Source organism: Salvia splendens, chromosome 5 (assembly GCF_004379255.2).
Source record: "Salvia splendens isolate huo1 chromosome 5, SspV2, whole genome shotgun sequence".
In the NCBI taxonomy this organism is placed as follows: Eukaryota; Viridiplantae; Streptophyta; class Magnoliopsida; order Lamiales; family Lamiaceae; genus Salvia; species Salvia splendens.
In genome coordinates, this window is record NC_056036.1 from 31,657,131 (window position 1) to 31,664,288 (window position 7,158).

Below are 7,158 nucleotides of genomic sequence, written 5' to 3' on the forward strand. Positions count from 1 at the left end.
TCGTCCAAAAGTTAGTGTAGTTTAAGAAATTATATTGTGGCATTTTAAGAAATTATATTGTGGCATTTTCAAGTGACATTACACATTGTGTTTCATGGCACCTTTGGAGTGTAATAAAGAAGGATTTATCTTCACACTTTGCTTGTTATCACACTTTTTTCCTCACATATGCAATAAGTGCCATTACACCTAAAGTGTCAAGATAATAGTTTTCTAGTTGCATTTATACGTGTCACAATATGTGAATTTTCTAGTAGTGAATTTTTTCGTAAGTTGCCCAATCATTTGATCATACCTTTTATTAATTCTTCACACTACTCTTTTCGAAAATTTTTGAACTTTCTTTGTAAGTTGTCCAATCCATGCGTTGGTTTACATGTACAAAACTCTTGCTATTATAATAGAACAAAAAATTAGAAAGATAAATATTATAAAAACAATATAACAAAAGTAATAAGAAAACAACTATTATCTTCATCAAGTCGAGTTGAGGTATCCTATTTTCGCATAAATTGGTTTGGAGATGAGAAACGTGCAACACAATACTCCTAAAATGTAAACTAAAATACTAGAGAGCTAAAAGAGAGAAGAGAGAAATGCTTTGAGTTGTTGTATTTCTCATTTCTCAAACCCACCTATTTATAAGCTAAGAAACCACATGAAAGGTCTTGACATTAAACGGCCATAAATCAAATCATTAAGGGGATGGAGGTTATAAGAGAGAGTAAGAGCCAAATATTGCCCTAAACATATGACGATTTTATGATTTTGGTCCTAGACATTACGTTTTGAATTATTGCATCCCACACATTTGAACTCGGGCCGGATTCAGACCAAAATGGACAGAGCCATAAAAAATAGACGGTAAGCTGATTTTGACCCAACTAAAGTTCTAATTTTGACTATTAGCACCTTAATTATTTCGTTAATTTTTGTGAGATAAATGGTGAAATTAAAATACATAAAATTAATTGAAATAATTAAAATGAATTAAAACAAAAGAAGCACTGAATCGTCACTCTTATACTCTCACTCTCACTCGCACTTCGACGAACCCTACTTATTCCCCAACAGCGGACAACCGACGGCTAGCCGGCGAGCGACCGGCCTTGACAGCCGCATCCCGCCCTTTCAAGCCCCCCTTCTTCTCTACAACTGTAGAGGTTTAACAAAAATGCCCCCTGCGGCCCTGCCGATCTCTTTCCCAAACGCATAACGACTTGTGAAATTCTTACGAAATCCAAAATTCTTGTCCAAACCAACAACCTCACACTCACTGCCTTCAGGAATGGTAGCCTCATTGGGCTTCATGGAAGCATGCCGCCGAGCAAGCATGGCCTTGATGTGCTAGGGATAGTGGTGGAAATGGGCGCTTAAAAAATCGTAGAGGAGTTGAACTGACACTACTGGAATTCGCCGGCGAATTCTTGAACGTGACCGGCGCTGTAGAACGGAAACTTAGGCGCTTTACCGGTTGAGTAGTTTTCATTCTGCACGTCGCTTTCGCCAGGATTTACCAGTTTGAACAATTTTCAAGGAGAACTAAGATCAATTTGAGCACGAGAATTATTAATTTTGGATAAAAACTAGTAAGACATGCTCATTTAAGTTGATCAACACAACCCGAAAGTGGAAATAAAATATTTTTGCCAAAAAATCACAGCAGATAACACTAATTTAAGTTGAAGATAATTATGGTTCATCGCTGAAAAGAGGAAGAAGGAAGAAGATAAATGAGAAATAAAAGTTTTAATTTTGTGCGAGAAAACGCCTTTCGCGTTTCTGATAAGGAAGGAAGGTATGTTTTCTTTCTTTTTTTTTAGAATAATAATTTTTATTTTCCAAAATAATTAAAAAATGTAATCAAAATGCTTAAATGGGTCCAAATCGGCGGAATAGCCGTTGATAGTTTATTTTTCACAGCGCCGTCCATTTTGGACTGATTCCGGCTCGATTCCAAATGTGTGGGATGCAATAATTCAAAACGTAATGTCTAGGAACAAAATCGTAAAATCGTCATATATTTAGGACCACATTTGACCCTTACTCTATTAGTGGTGGAGAACCAAAAAGGCTTTCCATGATCTCACTCCACTAATCTTGGCCATTATTCACGTTAATGCCAATAATCCTCCATACTGAGTACTGCAAGCTCAAACCAACACAAGACACATATGCATGTATGCAGACTCTTTGATCAGTTCTCGAGAAACGATATTGCATTTGGAAAGGTAACTTGTGATTTTGATCCTTCCATAGTTAACACTATCAAACATAGCCGCGGGCTAGTGGATGCGATACCTTAAACTATAGCATAAATACACCTCTTTGGGCCATTTCGGCCATGGAACACCTCTTTGGAATTCAAAAGTGACTCTTGCACACAAAGCGGCCCCACTTCACATTTATATATGATTCTTTCATTAGTATCCTGCAATACTATATCTTCTAGAGCATTCTCTGATAAAGAAGATAGCAGCCACACAACCACTATTCTATCTTGCCTTTGCCAAGTTCTGAAGGCAGGATTCACCACCATGGACTCTCCATCTTGATCAACAATCATCTGTGGAGGTGGTTTTGTTTCACCTGTAGCCATACACAACAACATCTACTTGTTGCTGCCACATGAGAAAATTTCCATCAGTTAGTTTAATCGAGATAGGGGCCAACTGAGAGAAGATTGGTGGCAGTGTTGCCACCGGAATAGTTTCAATGGCTTCTGCCATTTTTGAGTAGTAAAGGAAAAAGAACAAAAAAAACAAGATCAAGAGCTAGTATCAGTGAGATCCTGCTCCGATACCATGAAAGAACGCTGCGGAAGCCATGAACACACACACACTAGAGATATATTTGGAGAGAGCTCTCAAATCCGTATTTTTTATTACGTCAAATGTAACCAGATGCAATACATATATACTCCATTCAAATGATCTAGAACATTGTACTAATCTACTTTAACAAACTCTGAACATTGTACTAATCTACTTTAACAAACTCTGCAAGGCATGTTTCCTCTTTAAACCGCACAACACCACGTCGCGCCAAGTACATATGTGGTCCTCCATCTTAGCTGGCTTGTCAGCGGTTTCAACACGTGCAAGGTTGATCATTGGCTCCTTTTGTACCGCACACTCCTTACTCTTCTTTGTCTTATTCTCACCTTCAGCTCTCGTGGAGTTCGTGGTTGTTCTGGCTTGCGCACAACACACTGCAGCTTGATCAGCTTGACGGTCCAGTGACTTGAGACAATATATTGCAGTTTGATCAGCTTGGCGGTCCAGTGACTTGAGATCACGGATCGCGGCTTGTTGATCAACTCGACAGGTGGCGGCTTGATCAATTTGGTTAGCAGCGGCTTGACCAACTTGGTTAGTAGCGGCTTGATCAAGCTGCGGCATGCAATGCGAGCGTCGGCATGCAGCGGCTTGATCAATTTGATCAGCAGTAGCTTGATCCAGCCTAGGCGTCTGATCATCTCTTCTAACAGTATTGACATTTTCTGTCGACGTTATTCATCATCTGTTGACACCAAATCTTATAATCTAACGATTCAAAATTATAATTTAGAGTTTATACAATATATAGAGTTTGTATTTAATTACATCTCTATACATGCGCGCGAGCGTGCATTTTTATTTTAAAAATAAATAAAGAGAAGAAAAAGAGTAAATATAGTCCTTTGAAGGTTGAGTAGAGTTAGCTTAAGTCCCTCTCAAAATAATAGCCATGTTCTCTCATTGCTTTTGGCCATGAGAACTGATTCAAAGGACACCTTGATGCCGACTATTCATCTCATTTTCCCATTACCACTTCTCTTTTCAACATTCTTTCCCTCTCTCATCACTACTTCATTTATATCCAAAATACATGCCTCAATTTGTATTCAATCTATTTATGGCCTACAATAATTCCAAATAAAAAACTTGGACAAACCGAGTAAAAACCGCTAACTCAACAAATTTGCCTCCATCATCATCATCATCATCATCATCATCATCATCATCATCATCATCATCATCATCATCATCATCACCATCATCATCATCATCATCATCCGCCTCTAAAGAGATGGATAATTAAGCCACAATAAACCCTCTTGATGTGTCCAAAAATATAGAGATTGATCCATTGACAAAGTAAAATAAAATATACTCCATAAAACATTTCAGTTCAGGAAGGTTTGATGAGTGGATGGATCCCGTTGGCGTGGAGTCGGTTGACTGCGTCTACGGGAATCCTGATGATACTGCAACAGTGGCAAACAACGGCATTTGCCACTGCTGTTCGTTATAGGCCATCTGCCTCTGCATGCCGGATTGCACCTGTTTTGCCTCACAATTGTAATTTAATTTTTCACAACAAACATACTTATATATAGTATATAGAACTGTGATCAGTACCAAACTATTCTTAAACCTTAAATGGCGAACAACATCATTATAAGATAACCTGAAATTTATTATAATGACAAACTTATAATGAACTCCATATTTTTAAATTATGCCAGATCATGTTATTGTTTTTAAATCTCTGAATTTCCTATAATGATTATCATTGTTTTTATCTATCTGAATTCCCTATAATGAACTACAAATAAAGTTGTAATGAACTCCGCATTATTGTATAATGATATGTGTGCGCGCGCTATACCTGATCTGGGCGTCTCCAAACATCAGTTTTGGAAGCTGAATTGCCCAAACTGAGATCAAGACTTGCGTCTGATGTAGACGTGTTGTGTGAGAGCTCTAACATAGTAAGTATTTCATAATTAGATCTATAGTAATTATGAAAATGTAGTGCCAATTAATTGTGGGGTTTAATAAGTCACCTGCAGCGTTAAGTTCATCATCATAAATGCTGGGTTCAAAATTGGTCACTGCTTCCTTTCCATTGCATTTGATAGCGGCTTTATCATAAGCCCTACAATTATTATTATTATTATTATTATTATTATTATTATTATTATTATTATTATCATATTATTGTTTTGGATGTTAAATTATCAATTATTATTGTGGCCAAGAAAGAATAATGTCTGTACCTTGCAGCTTCAATCTCAGTATCGAACAGACCCAAATAAACATATATGTTTCAATAAACAATTAAAATTAAAAAAAAAATGGATAATTTTGATGGCAATTATACTAATAGGAGTATTACTTTTTGCCCAAGAATTGGCCCATTCTGGCCTCCCATCTTCCACATTTGTGCAAAGTGACGCCTCTGTACTTAGAGCTACCCCGCGGGAAACCCGTGCTTTGTCGCCTGAGCACGTGCACGAATTCCTCCTTCGGCAGATTGCTCATCTGTTACAAGTAGACGATCTTGATCACTACATTTTCTCCAACAAAACCATATACTTAATTAATTAATTAATTACTTGTTTTAAGTCGTCTTCATAATCTTCAAGGCTGAAGTTTATGTCTGCCTCCACTCCTCTAAACTTGATGGCTGCCCTATCATATGCACTAAATTCAAATTGCATAAAATTAGTCATTCATATTTACATGAAATACTATGATTAATTAGGGCTTGTGGGAAGCTAACCAAGCAGCAGCATGGGCTGTGTCAAATCCACCTGTGTTAAAAAAACATTTGAGAAAAGTGCTAATTGACTAAATTATTATCTATTCCTTTAAGAAGGTAATATGTGATACTAACAAATACTAATTTAGAGTGGAGTGAAGGATGAAAAATAAGAAAAAATTAACGGTGTTAGTGTTATTTGACGGAATGTACTAATTTGAAACACTAATCAAACTTTTTGTATGATATATGCTAACTTTAAACCTTTTGTACTAATTTGTAACGTTGATGAAACGTTTTGTATGCATGGTGTAATTACCCCGCAAAATCAATATATTTTCACACTTATTAGCAATTGAAAACCAACCTAGATACACCTGCTTCCCACAATCCCTGATACAAAAGAAACACAAAATTAATTTAACGTGAAAAGATCAGAAATTAATTAAAAAAAGTGCGTTTCGTCTTGAGCACTGATTTTATAAAATTGATACTAATATAGAGAATATTTTTACAAAACAAGTGCTCTAAACGAAACGCATCTACTATAGTTAATACCATATGTGCGACTCCCAGCTCCGGGACCTCGGCCCGCGGCGGCTCTTCTTGATCGGCTGGGCCACGTCCACACTGGGGGGGCCCGATTCGCAGAATTTGACTCCGGCCCAGTGTGCCCCGGGAATTCCGCTGCCCCTCCGCTCTCCACCGGGAAGAACTGCCGCGTCACCGGCGTCGAGCATGGATCGTCGCCGCCGCCACCGTGATCCACCGAGAATCCAAAAATTCTGCTGCTCCTCTTCCTCCCGCCATCCTCCTCCATCACCACCGCTGGAGAGCTGTGGAGAAACCACATTTCTCAACTTGTAAAATAAAGAAAGGAAGGACCAAAAGAAGATAAATTAGCAAATACCAAAGGGGTATGTTGAAGCAAATTATTATTAGTAGTATTTCTTTTCCTTCACTTCTCGTCAGCACAGTCTCATCAATAGCAAGAGAGAGAGGGGGGGATTATTGGGGGATGCAAATTAAAGGGTTTGAGCATAGATTGGGAGCAGATGATTATAGATATTCTCTATAACAGTGACCAATGCTACAAAACTGAAAAATGCTTGGGTATGAGAGAGAGAAAGTTTGGAAGGAAAGTGGTTGGTTTCTGTTTTGGTGTTTGAATCAAGTGTGGAAGGGAGCAGCTCTTTTGCAGCTAATGTTCAATCAAGTCATCAGTAAATGAGAGAGATTTGATTTTTCTTTAACTCTTTCCATTTGTGTATGTCTGCCGCTTAGTCTTCTACTCCCTCCGTCCCGGGGTTACTCGCACATTTGCTTTTCGACACGGAGATTAAGGAATGAGTGTATGGCAAAGTCAACAATTGCGGCTGTAGGTGATAATTTTTACTAAAAATGGAAAGAGTGCAAATAACTTGGGAAGCCCAGAAAGGAAAATAGTGCAAGTAACACGGGACAGAGGGAGTATTATTTACCATTTCATCATTCTCTCTTAAGGGCATCCACAGTGGGGCGCCCTAAGGCGCGCCTTATGGCGCGCCACGTCATCAGTTTTATCCTCCTACCCCCACCTGCAATGGGGCGCCCTAAGGAGCGCCCTATGACTCAACCTATGCATTTTCT

The 7,158-nt window shown here is 38.3% G+C and overlaps 1 pseudogene; it reads right to left on the bottom strand.

The window, feature by feature from the left end:
- Nucleotides 1-3,175: 3,175 nt before the first annotated feature.
- Nucleotides 3,176-6,747, bottom strand: LOC121805891 (annotated as a pseudogene).
- Between the last annotated feature and the right edge of the window lie 411 nt (nucleotides 6,748-7,158).